We start from the raw sequence: 13314 nt of genomic DNA, 5'->3' as shown, positions 1-13314 counted from the left end.
AATCATGGAAATGCACTTCCCATGATTCCAGTGCTTCTTTAAGTGTCTTATTCCCAGAAGAACTGGGGAAGATCTAATTATGAAAATGCTCGGGACTCACTGAAGTCTAGTATAAGAAGCCTAGTATAAGCCTTCTTAGGAATTCCCTTTCACTCCATGCTCATGTCATTATTTATTTAACTGTTTTAGCTTTGGACAGTTAGTTATTTGGTGTATTGGATAGAGTGACTGCCCAGGATTTAGGAAAACCTGCATTCAAATCTGTTCTTAGACACTTAACTAGCTATGTGGCCCTAGGCAAGTCACTTAACCCTGTTGGCCTCAGTTTTCTCATTATTAAAATAAGCTAGAGAAGGAAATGGAAAACCATTCCAGTAACTTTGCCAAGAAAACCTCAAATGGGGTAACGAAGAATTGGATATGACTAAAACAACTTAGCAGCATTTTAAGCATTAGAGTTGCAGCTAGGCAACTCAGTGGAAAGAGGTCTAGATCTGGAGTCAGAAAGACCCAACTGTTCTTAGGTACTTATGCACTGTTACCCTAGTAAGTCACTTAATGTTTCTGTGCCTCACTTTCCTCATCTACAAAATAGGGAAAATAACAGCTTCTACCTAGCTAGATTGTTGTGAGGATCAAAAATGATAATTGTAAAGTACTTTGCAAATTTCTAAGTGCTATCATATAAATAATATTGTTAGCTTTTTAATTTGTTTAATTATTTGTTTCAAGACAAAGTATAAGCCTCTCAGCATATGAATCATAAGAAAAGAAGTAAGTGACACACACTTCAGTGCACCTGAAAGTAAGTGGTTTAAATAGTTTTTCTTTTCACTCTAGGACTAGAAACAATGCATCTGTTACTTCTGTCTAATAAGGTGCTCAACTGAAAGAGCTAATATTCTTGATGAGATTCTGGACCTCAAAGATGGCCCTCACTAAAGCTTTAAGTACTTGGTTTCTTGTGAAATTTTATACAAGATGATTATATTTAGAGACACGGGCAAGAAAAGAGAAAAAATCATGTGGAAATATGAACATAATAGTGTCAGATAAAACAAGGAGAAAAACAGTATTCTCTTTCCAGATGTCAAGAACAAGGTGAAAAGGACTGAAATATCCTCCTATACCTGAGACTGTGTGAGAAAGGGTCTTTAGATACAGCATGAGCGAATCTTTCTTCTACCTTCATTTTTAGTCATGCAAGAAGCATTTGTTATGCCTTGCCTCCCATCAAAATATGTTTCAGACCAGACTTTCCTGCATTATTCATTCTGACATGAGAATCTAATCCCTCAAGAGTTTGAATGTTTAAAGTATTTTCCCTATTCCTTTGCTAATTATTTTAGTTCCGATTAAATGATTCACTTTTAAAATAAATGTTCTTTGTCAGGTATGGTAGTCAGAGAGAAACTTAGCTTAAATGATTTCAGAGATTCCTAACTAAGCAAGGATCTTATGCGGGATATATTGAATACTATGAATACCTTGTATTCAATATATCCCACATAGTATGCTATATGGAAACAAAATTGAGTATGCTACAGTAATTAAAATTTGGGAGCATATTAACACTGGGTGCTATGATCTGAAATATTATTCTTAAGATAGAATTATTCTTTAAGATAGAATCTCAGATTTATCTTAAAAAAACAACGTCATGCTAAATAGCAATAAAAATGAATGAGTCAATGAATTATCAAACAACACAAACAACAGTGTAAAAACTTCAATAAGACAATCTTATATTAATGATTAAAAAAATACTAATTTTGAAAGGGCTCCATAACTAGTTTCACTTTCAATTGCTGTGTTATGTCACTGTTATGGTATGATATATAAGATGATTGGTAATATAGCAGCATAACATATGATATATTATAATATTATATGATGCAATGTATGTGTGTATACATATACACATATTGAGACACTCTTAGTTTTACCCCAACAGTTCTTTTTGACAAGTTTTAGGTCAGAATCCTCTCTGAATCATAGCTCTTGAGTCTCCATCAATTCATTTTACTGATTTTGTTCTCCATAAACCTTGAGTTCATTCTCCCATTGATCCATACACACTCAGGAGGAAGGATTTATGTGTCGGCTTCACAGGAACTACATGGGTATCCTCATATGCTAGAAAGTAGCAACAGGAAATATGCATGATCAGGACACATGCAGAGCACTGAAATTCACTAGCCTCAGCGACAGTAAAGTTAACTTCTACTGATGTCGTAGTGATGCTCCCTGCCAGGCCATATTTTATTTTTTTCCCAACCCAGAAATGCTTTGTACTTCTCATTGCCAGATGTTACTCTTTCTACTTTTCTACCAGGACTTGCTGTCCATTTATCCTCAACTTTATTTTCACCTAGTGACCTCAAACAATCTCTACTAGTAATATTATTTATTCATTTTCAATTTTTAACATTCACTTCCACAATATTTTGAATTTCCAATTTTCTCTCCATCTCTCTGCTCTCTCCACCCCAGGAAAGCATATCCCCTAACCACACCTTTCCCCAGTCTGCCCTTATGCCTATTAACCCCCTTCTCCTCTCTATTTTCCTGTAGGGCAAAATCGATTTCTATACCCCAATGTCTGTACAACTTATTTCCCAGTTGCATGCAAAAACAATTTTTAACATTCATTTTTAAAGCTTTGAGTTCCACATTCTCTCCATTCCTCCCTCAAGACTTACCCTCACTGAGAATACAAACAATTAGATATAGATCATACGTGTGCAACCATTCAAAACATTTCCATAACAGTCATGTTATGACTTATCACATTTCCTTCTATCCTGTCCTGCCCTCCATTTATTCCATTCTCTCTCTTGCCTGTTCCCACAAAATAATGTTTGTTTCTGATTACCCCTATCCCTTTGATTATCCTCCATCTCCTTTCCCTTTCCCCCGTGCCTTCCAGCAGGGTGAGATAGATTTTCACAAACAATTGAATGAGTGTAATTCCTTCCTTAAGCCAAATCCGATGAGACTAAGGCTCACGTACTCCCTCTCACCTGCTCCCTCCTCCTCTCATTGTAAAATAGCTCCCTCTTGTCCATTTTATGTGAGGTGATTTACTACATTCTACTTCTCCCTGTCCCTTTCTTCCAGTACATTCCTCTCAACACTTCATTTTAATCTTTATGCGTTCTCCCTTCATATTAAGCTCACTCTGTGTCCTTGCTCTGTGCATATGTATATATGTGTGTATGTGTTTTGTTTGTGCATATATATGTATATATATACATGTATTGTGCCTGTGTATATACGCATATACATATGTATATGTGTTTGTACATGTGTGCATACATGCTTACACATATACATGTACACACGGATATATGCATACAAGTATATGTGTATACATATGCATACATGCATACATACACATTCATACACATGCATATGTACACTTATGCCCCCGCATATATAATACACACATGCATGCATGTATGTATATATACATATGCATACGTACCTACATGCATGTGTATGCATGCATGGACACATATATATGTATATTTCCTCTAATTACCCTAATACTGAGAAAGGTTTCATGAGTTACAAATATCATCTTTCCATGTAGATATCCAAACGGTTCAACTTTAATAAGTCCCTTATGATTTCTCTTTCTTTTCATATTTCTCTTGATTCTTGTATTTGAAAGTCAAATTTTCTATTGAGGTCTTTTCTTTTCAACAAGAATGCTTGGAAGTCCTCTATTTCATTGAAATTGCATTAATTTCCCCTTAAGTATTATACTGAGTTTTTCTGGGTGGGTGATCCTTGATTTTATTCCTAGCTCCCTTGACCTCTGGAATGTTGTATCCAAAGCTCTCTAATCCCTTACTGTACAAGCTGCTAAATCCTGTGTTATCTTGATTATATTTCCACAATAGTTAAATAGTTTCTTTTTGACTGCTTGTAATGTTTTCTCCTTGACCCTGGAACTCCGAAATTTGCTACAATATTCATAGGAGTTTCTATGTTTGAGATATCTTTCAGGAGGTGATCAGTGGATTCTTTCCATTCGTATTTTACCCTCTGATTCTAGATCATCAAAGCAGTTTTCTTTGCTAATTTTTTTGAAAAATGATGTGTAGGCTCTTTATCTTTTATCATGATTTTTCAGGTAGACCAATAATCTTTAAATTATCCCCCCGGATCCATTTTCCAGGTGAGTTGTTTTTCCAATGAGATATTTCACAGTCTTCTATTTTTTTTTATTCTTTTCATTTTGTCTTATAATTTCTTGATTTCTTATGAAGTTACTGATTTTCATTTACTCCATTCTAATTTTGAGCTAATTAGTTTCTTCAATGAAGTTTTGGACCTCTGACCTCCTTTTCCATTTATCCAGTTCTTCTTTTTAAGGCATTCTTCTCCTCATTGGCTTTTTGGACCTCTTTTGCCATTTCAATTACTCTATTTTTTAAGGCGTGATTTTCTTCAGTATTTTTGGGGTTCTTCTTTTGCAAGGAGTTGAATCATTTTTCATGATTTTCTTGAATCACTCACATTTCTCTTCCCAATTTTTCATCTGCTTCTCTTATTTGATTTTCAAAAATCTTTTTGATCTCTTCCATGGCCTGAGACCATCTCACACCTTTCTCAAAGTCTTTGGATGTAGGAGTTTTGACTTTGCTGTCTTCCTCCATTTATATGCTTTGATCTTCCTTACCATAAGAAAATACCTTTTCACCAAGAAAGTAACCTTCTATAGTCTTATTTTCCCCCTTTTTTGTCATTTTCCCAGCCAATTACTTGACTTTTGAACTCTTTGTTAAGTGGAGGGTGTACTACCCAAATTCCAAGGGCTTTCTGCAGCTGTTTTCAGAAATATCTTTAGGGACCTGTAAATTCTCAGTTCCTCCAAAGTGATATAATCAAAGGAGAGGTGTTTCCTTCTCTCATGGCCTGTACTCTGATCTGTGAGCAGCCACAAGTACTCTTTTTAGTCCTGGAATTCTGAATAAGATTCCCTCTCCACAGCTGCCACCAACTCCGCCACACCAACACTACTTCTCAACCCAGAATCCCCAACCAGAATTGTGACCTCCAATCAGCCACTCAATTCCCTCAACATTTGTAGGACAAGAGCTCCAAATGCAGCTGCTTCTGCAACAGTGGCTGCTGCCCTGCTGGGGCTGAGGCTGGGGCCAGATCATGCTCCTCTCTCACTCAGGTGAGGGAGCTTTCCCATTGACCTTTGATGATGTCTTCAGGGTTTGTTGGTTGAGAGGCCTGAAAATCGTCACAGCTACCAGTGACTCAATGTCCTGAGGCCCATGAATTGAACTTTTTCACTGACTCTTCTATTGACCACAATCATTCATTCTTGGAGGAGGGGGTTCTTGTGGTTAATACACCTCTCACCTATAGAGGAATGGCTACAATACATCCAGTTTCCTTCTGTGCCTCAACTCTCTTCTTTAGCTGAGATGGTATCTTCTAAATCTCAAAGGAAATTCTGAAGTTAGCAAACAGTTCCCATGTAAGGAAAGTTACAGATTGCCTCGGTCAGTAATTCAGGTTTCTTATCTAATAGCTATGAAATGCCCTTCAGCTTTCCCACCGAGTTGTTGGCCAATAGCTAAGGAACTCTTCCCCTCAGTCAGGCATTATCAGATGGTCAAAAAATAAACGAAAATGAGGCCTTCTCTTTGACATCCCTAGATGTATTCTGTTAAGCTCTTCTCTGATGAACTGCTTTCTGAACTTACTTCAACTGAGTTATCCCCTTTATCTCTTAGTTCAACTCTGAGCTAACTTAAAGCCAGAAAATTCTATTTTGTTTCTGTCTTATTCTCCCTGCCTGAGGTAAATATCCTCAGGGTTCCCCTTCTTCAAAAAGAAAAGAATTTAAGAGACATTGTTGTTAGGAAACCTCTCTAATTTCACTCCCAGAAGCTCCTCTGCTTTCTGTAAATAACAACTGCTTTGATGACTGGAGAAAAACAAGTGCTCTTAATCTGATTCCCTCCAGCAACATATCACAGACTGGTCTCTGTTCTTATTTCTGTCACTTGTGTGTATGTGTGTGTGTGTGTGTGTGTGTGTGTATTTCAGTGTCTCTATCTCTCTCTTAGTAGCAATAATACTTTGAATTATATTAATAGTTATCATTTAGCTATAATGCATATTCAATAATTTAGAGTTGCTAGAGTAATTATTTTAAGTTTAAGAATAGCCTATGATATAAAGATATTTTTAATCCCCATAAAGTATAGTAGGAAAATATTTTGGTGTTATAATTCTTAATTTCTCTAAATAATATTGATGTTCTGTGCCTATGTATTATGTAGAGTGAAACACATTTGTCTGGAACAGAGCTAATAAATATGAAGTTAAGACTATGGTGAAGAAAAGTAATAATATTTTAGTACCATAAGTCTCACTTACTGGCATGAACATAAAGCTTCATTGCAGTGTTTATTAGTGGGAATTTACATATACCCAGTACTGCATGCTATTGGGGACTCAGGTCCACAATCTAATCAGGAGTTTTTAACTTGTTCAGAGTGAATCCAATCATATCTCTTACTTCTTTGGTTCCTTTAACATCATTGCACCATTTTGCTACTTATGGTTTCTTCAGTTCGAGATTTAATAGCTGCCTATTCTGTTAGGTGGAGATAGTCTGTTATGGCATAGTCAAATTAAAGGTGAAGGGCAGGGATAGACTGACATATACGTATACATATGTGTATATATATTCACACACAAATATATACATATATGTATATATACACACACACAAATATACATATATATGTTTATATATACACACACACAAATGTATATGTCTATATAAACCTACACACATATGTAAAATCTTCTCTGATAGAAACCTATATGAATACCCATTTTAATGCATAACTGTAATAATGTGTCACATTACATGTTGTGGTCTTATAAATGACAAATCAGGCAAAGTCATTCTTTAAAAAAAAGGGCAGGCTTACTCATGTGAAGAGGCTGAGCAAGGCATGTCCATGTCAATAATGGATAAGCCTATCTTGATTGAAAACTATTGTGACAATTAAAAAAGTGCAACATCTGAAAAAATAAAGTTTATGACTGCATAATAAACAAAAATGGGTCCTGGAACACAGAAATTGTAATTATACCTTCAGTTTTCAGGGAGAGCTGAGGATCAGTCAATACAGACACAAAAGAAATTGGAAGATTTTTTTTTTTGGACTCTTGTGAGCAAAGTCTAACTCTAGTTAGACTAGAGTTAGACCATCTACTGAGATGCATGTGGAGATCACTAAATGTAGCAAGACATGCAGTTAAAAGAGCACTGCAGTAAAAGGGAGGGGGGTTAAAAGAAGGAAGGGAAGGTTGCAGGAGGGAGGGTGAAAAGTGAAAACTACTGAGGATGAGAAGGAAGACGGGAGAACTAAAAGCACAAATGATAGGAAAGAGGATGGAGGAAAATTCACAGATTGCAATCATAACTGTGAATGTGAATGGAATGAACTCTTACATAAAAAGGAGACGGATAGAAAAATGGATTAAAAACCATAATCCAAAAATATGTTGTTTACAAGAGACACATTTGAAACCAGGGGATACACACAGGTTGAAGGTCAAGGGTTGGAGCAAAATATATTGTGCTTCAACTGATGCAAGAAAAGCAGGAGTAGCAATCCTAATCTCAGACAAAGCAAAAGCAGAAATAGATCTATTCAAAAGAGATAAGGATGGAAACTATATCCTGCTGAAAGGCACCATAAGCAATGAAGCAATATCATTACTAAATATGTGTGCTCCAAGTGGTATAGCATCCAGATTTTTAGAGGAGAGGTTGGGAGAGATGAAGGAATAAATAGATTGCAAAATTATACTATTGGGAGACCTCAACCACCCCCTCTCTGAACTAGATAAATGTAACCTCAAATTAAACAAGAAAGAGGTTAAGGAGATAAGTAAAATTCTGGGTAAGGTATATATGATAGATCTCTGGAGAAAACTGAATGGGAATAGAAAGGAATGTACCTTTTTCTCAGTGGTATATGGCACATATACAAAAATTGACCATGTACTAGGATATAAAACCCACACAATCCAGTGCAGAAAGGCAGAGATAATCAATGCAACCTTCTCAGATCATAATGCAATAAAAATTATATGTAATAAAAAACCATGGAAAGATAAACCAAAAATCAGTTGGAAACTAAATAATCTAATCCTAAAGAAGGAGTGGGTTAAAGAAGAAATCATAGAAACAATCAACAACACTATTCAAGAGAATGACAATAATAAGACAACCTAGCAAACCTTATGGGATACTGCAAAAGCAGTTCTTAGGGGAAGTTTTAAATCTTTGAATGCCTACATAAATAAAATAGAGAAAGAGGAGATCAATAACTTGAGCATGGAGTTGAAAAAGCTAGAAAAAGAACAAATTGAAAATCCCCAAGTAAATACCAAATTATAAATATTAAAAACTATGGGAGGGATTCATAAAACTGAAATTAAGAAAAGTATTGAATTAATAAATAAAACCAATAGTTGGTTTTATGAAAAAACTAATAAAATTGATAAATCTTTGGTCAATTTAATTAAAAAAAGAAAGAAGAAAATCAAATCACTAATATCAAAAATGAAAGAGGTGAACTCACCTCCAATGAGGAGAAAATTAAAATAATAATTAGAAATTACTTTGCTCAACTTTATGCTCACATATTCGATAATCCAAATGAGATGGATGAGTATTTTAAAAAAATACAAATATCCCAGATTGACAGATGAGAAACTGAATACTTAAACAACACCATCTCAGAAAAAGAAATTCAAGAAGCCATCAATGAAGTCCCTAGGAAAAAATCTCCAGGGCCAGATAAATTTACAAGTGAATTCTATCAAACATTTAAACAACAGTTAATTCCAATACTACATAGACTATTTTTGAAAACTGGGGAAGAAGGAATCCTCCCAAATTATTTCTGTGATACGAACATGGTTTTGATACCTAAACCAGGAAGAGACAAAACAGAGAAAGAAAATTATAGACCAATTTCTCTAATGAATATAGATGCAAAAATTTTAAGTAAGATTCTAGTAAAACGAATAGAGCATCTTATCACGAGAATAATACATTATGATCAGGTAGGATTAATATCAGGAATGCAGGGCTGGTTCAATATGAGGAAAAGTATTAGCCTTATTGATTATATCAACAACAAATCTAACAAAAACCACAAGATTATCTCAATAAATGCAGAAAAAGCTTTCCACAAAATACAACACCCATTCTTATTAAAAACACTGGATAACAGAGGAATAAAGGGAACTTACCATAAAATAATATTCAGTATCTACTTAAAACCTTCAGCAAGCATCATATGCAATGGGGATAAGCTAGATACATTTCCAATAAGATCAGTGGTGAAACAAAGATGTCCATTATCACCACTGTTATTCAATATGGCGTTAGAAAGGTTAGCTGTAGCAATCAGACAAGATAAAGAAACTGAAGGAATAAGAATAGGCAAAGAAGAAACTAAGTCTTTGCAGATGATATGATTATATACTTACAGAATCCCAGAGATTCAAGTAAAAAATTACTTGAAATAATAAACAACTATGGCAAAGTTGCAGGTTACAAAATAAATCCGCATAAATCTTTCGCATTCTTATATATTAGCAACAAAATCCAACAGCAAGAGATAGTAAGAGAAACCCCATTTAAAACTAGGGTAGACACTATAAAATACTTGGGGCTTTACCTGCCAAAACAAACCCAGGGACTATATGAGCACATTACAAGACACTTTTTGCACAAATAAAGTCAGATCTGAGAAAGTGGAAAAACATCATTTGCTCATGGGTAGGTTGAGCTAATGTCATAAAAATGACAATTCTACCTAAATTAATTTCCTTATTTTGTGCCATATCAATTCAACTATCAGATAATTATTTTCTAGAGCTGAATAAAATAGTATCAAAATTCATGTGGAACAATAAAAGGTCCAGAATATCAAAGGGTCTAATGAAAAGAAATGCTAGGGAAGGTGGCCTAGTGCTACCAGATCTCAAATTGTATAAAGGAGCAATTATCAAAACCACTTGGTACTGGATAAGAAAGAGAAGGTTAGACAAATGGAGTAGACTTGACACTCAAGACACAGTAGGCAAGGAATATAGCAAACTCCTGTTTGATAAAACCCAAGGACCCAAGCTTCTGGGATAAGAATTCACTGTTTGACAAAAATTGCTGGGAAAACTGGATAGCAGTGTGGAGGAAACTAGACATAGACTCATGCCTGACACTATATACAAGAATAAAGTCCAAATGGGTACATAATCTAGGTTTAATGATTGATACCATGGACAAACTGTAGGAGCAAGGAATAGTGAATTTATCAGATTTATGGAGAAGGGAAGAATTTTTGACTAAAGGAGAGATAGAAAACATTATAAAATGCAAGATGGATAATTTTGATTATATTAAACTGAAAAGCTTTTGCACAACCAAATTCAATACAGCCAAAATTCAGAAGGATGTAGTAAATTGGAACAAAATTTTTACAGCTAATCTTGGGGATAAAGGCCTCATTTCTAGAATATATAGAGAACTGACTCAAATATATAACCATACAAGTCATTCCCCAATTGATAAATGGTCAAAGGATATGAACAGGCAATATTCAGAGGAAGAAATTAAAGATATCTATAATTATATGAAAAAATGCTCTAAATCACTTTTGATTAGAGAGATGGAAATCAAAACAACTCTGAGATAACACATCACATCTGTAAGATTGGCAAACATGACAGAACAGGAAAATGATAAATGTTGGAGAGGATGTGGGAGACTTGGAACACTAATTCATTGTTGGTGGAGCTGTGAGCTCATCCAACCATTCTGGAGAGAGGTTTGGAACTATGCCCAAAGGGCTACGGAAATGTGCATACCCTTTGACCCAGCAATATTAGTGCTAGGATTGTATGCCCAAGAGATCATAAAAATGGGAAAGGGTTCCACATGTACAAAAATATTTGTAGCAGCACTCTTTGTAGTTACCAAAAACTGGCAATCAAAGGGATGCCCTTCAGTTGGGTAATGCCTGAATAAACTATGGTATGTGAATGTAATGTGCCAATCTATTGTGGCATAAGAAATGATGAACAAGAAGATTTCAGAGAGGCCTGGAAGGACTTACATAATCTGATGCTGAGCAAAAAGAGCAGAACCAGGAGAACTTTGTACACAGCAACGACCACAGTGTGAGAGATTATTTTATAGACTTGGAACTTCATAACAATGCAAGAACTTAAAAAAAAATTCCCAAAGGTCTTCTAAGACAAAATGCCTTCCACACTCAGAGAAAGAACTATGGAATTCATTCGCAGAATGTAGCAGATCATGTTTGTGTGTGAGTGTGTGTATTATGTTTTGATTTGTTATATGATTTCTCCATTTATTTTAGTTCGTCTACATAGCATGACTATAGTGAAAAGATATTCAATAGAAAAGTATACGTAGATTCTATATAGAACTGCATGCTGTCTTGGGGAGCGAGGGGAGTGATTGGGGGCAAGTGGGGGGGAAATCTAAGTTTTATGATAGTGAATATAGAACATTAAAAAAAGAAAGAGAGGAACAAACAAACCTTTTCTTATATCCATTAAAAACAAAATGTTTCCTATTCATTAATAGGTCCATTAAGTCACATAGAGCCTGTGGTGTAAGGAGTTTGCTAAATGGGTGGAGCAGGAAGAGGAAGAGCTAGGGTGGAGATGAGAGAAAGTTAGTCATGAGAACAGTCAAAGCAAGGAAGGATGCAGGCTCCAGGACAGAGTGAGTAGTTTTGTGACTGATTGTGATTTTATTTAAGAGAGCCTGCTTGTGATAAGTGTAATGGGCCTGGTTTGTGGGAAGCCTGGAGGGGGAAGGCTTGGGGATGGTGCTGTTCTCTGCATTGTTATTATGTATAGATTTTTGTCACTGTCATGGATTTGGGTCTGAAAAAATGTTTTAGTTCTGCCTTATGTATAGAGAGTGTGGAATTTCATGTTTCTGAATTGTGCTGTGATATTCATGGTTGCCGTGGGTGCTGTGAATATTACATTGATGCTACAAATGGCAACAGGGATGGGATTGTGAAATATCAGAGACAGAAGGGCAGAGGAGACAGAGGAAGAAATGGACTTCCCAAGGTGGGAGAATTTTTGTTCCACCCTAGAAAGACAATGAGCTAAAGGCACAGCGCTTTGTGAAAACTGATAACCAAGGCTATGGGAAAGGAGAACACAGAGACTTAGAAACATGTTTGCAGGGAATAACAATGGAACCAGGGAAAGAATGGCAGGAGTATGCAGGAAAGGCTAGGCAGAGCTGACAGGCTATCAAATTGTTTATAAATGCAGAGACCTGGTTGCTGGAGGAGAAGGCTCAGGTGGAAAGGGAATTGGCTGGTTTGGAGCTTTTTGTCCTGCTATCCTTTTGGGCTATCCTTTGAGAGAGGAAGCTGGAGAATTTCAGGTGGTAGACAAGATGGCTGTTGTTGGTTTGTCTCATAGGAGGTGAAAAGTTAACAATAGGCAAGTGAATGCAGTCCTTGCACAAGTTGGGCTTGATTGGGACCCAAACACAGGCCAGGAGGATGTGTGGAAGGAGGATGAAACAAGTGAGGAGGCTAAGAAAAAACCGGGAACCAGAGAGCCCCTACAGTTTTTAGGGATGTAATTGAGGATTTTGCTCAGCAGGAGGTCACAGATGTTTTGAGTTGATTCGCCCAAAAGATGGGAGAATCATTGGTACCTTGGATGGTGAGTTAGTGAAAAAGATAGGTTTTCTCAAGAAAGAAGAATGAATAGCCAGTGAATTGAGGGTCAGAATGGATTGTCAAGAAAAGAGTTGTTTACTGCTCTGTTGAGAGAAGGTGTAGATTTTGGAAGAATAGATGGCATTCCAATGAATGAACTATATAAAGTGTATCAAGAAAAGAGGCTTTTAATTTTAGACTGAGCAGGGAGGTAGGAACTGCCCCTGCAGATCATTCAGAAGCATTGTATCCAAGTTCATCATGCCTACAATGTTCAGGCCCTAGCTCAAATTAAAGGAGGTGTGCGTGTTCATCCTTCTTTGGGAAGAAGAACATACCATCAGAGAAGTAATGACATGACTTGCACTTAACTTTGTTTTCTTGTTTGTTTTTTTGAGTGAGGGAGGGCTGTGCAGGTCACCAGCCTCACTTTTCCTCCAGAGCCATCTGAATCCAGTGATCAGATATTCATCAGGATGACTGGAGACGACCCAGAAGGAGGTAATTGGGGTTAAGTGACTTGCCC

The sequence above is a fragment of the Notamacropus eugenii genome, chromosome 7, assembly GCF_028372415.1.
Source record: "Notamacropus eugenii isolate mMacEug1 chromosome 7, mMacEug1.pri_v2, whole genome shotgun sequence".
NCBI classification, from domain to species: domain Eukaryota; kingdom Metazoa; phylum Chordata; class Mammalia; order Diprotodontia; family Macropodidae; genus Notamacropus; species Notamacropus eugenii.
Note: the sequence above shows the minus strand (reverse complement) of the source record.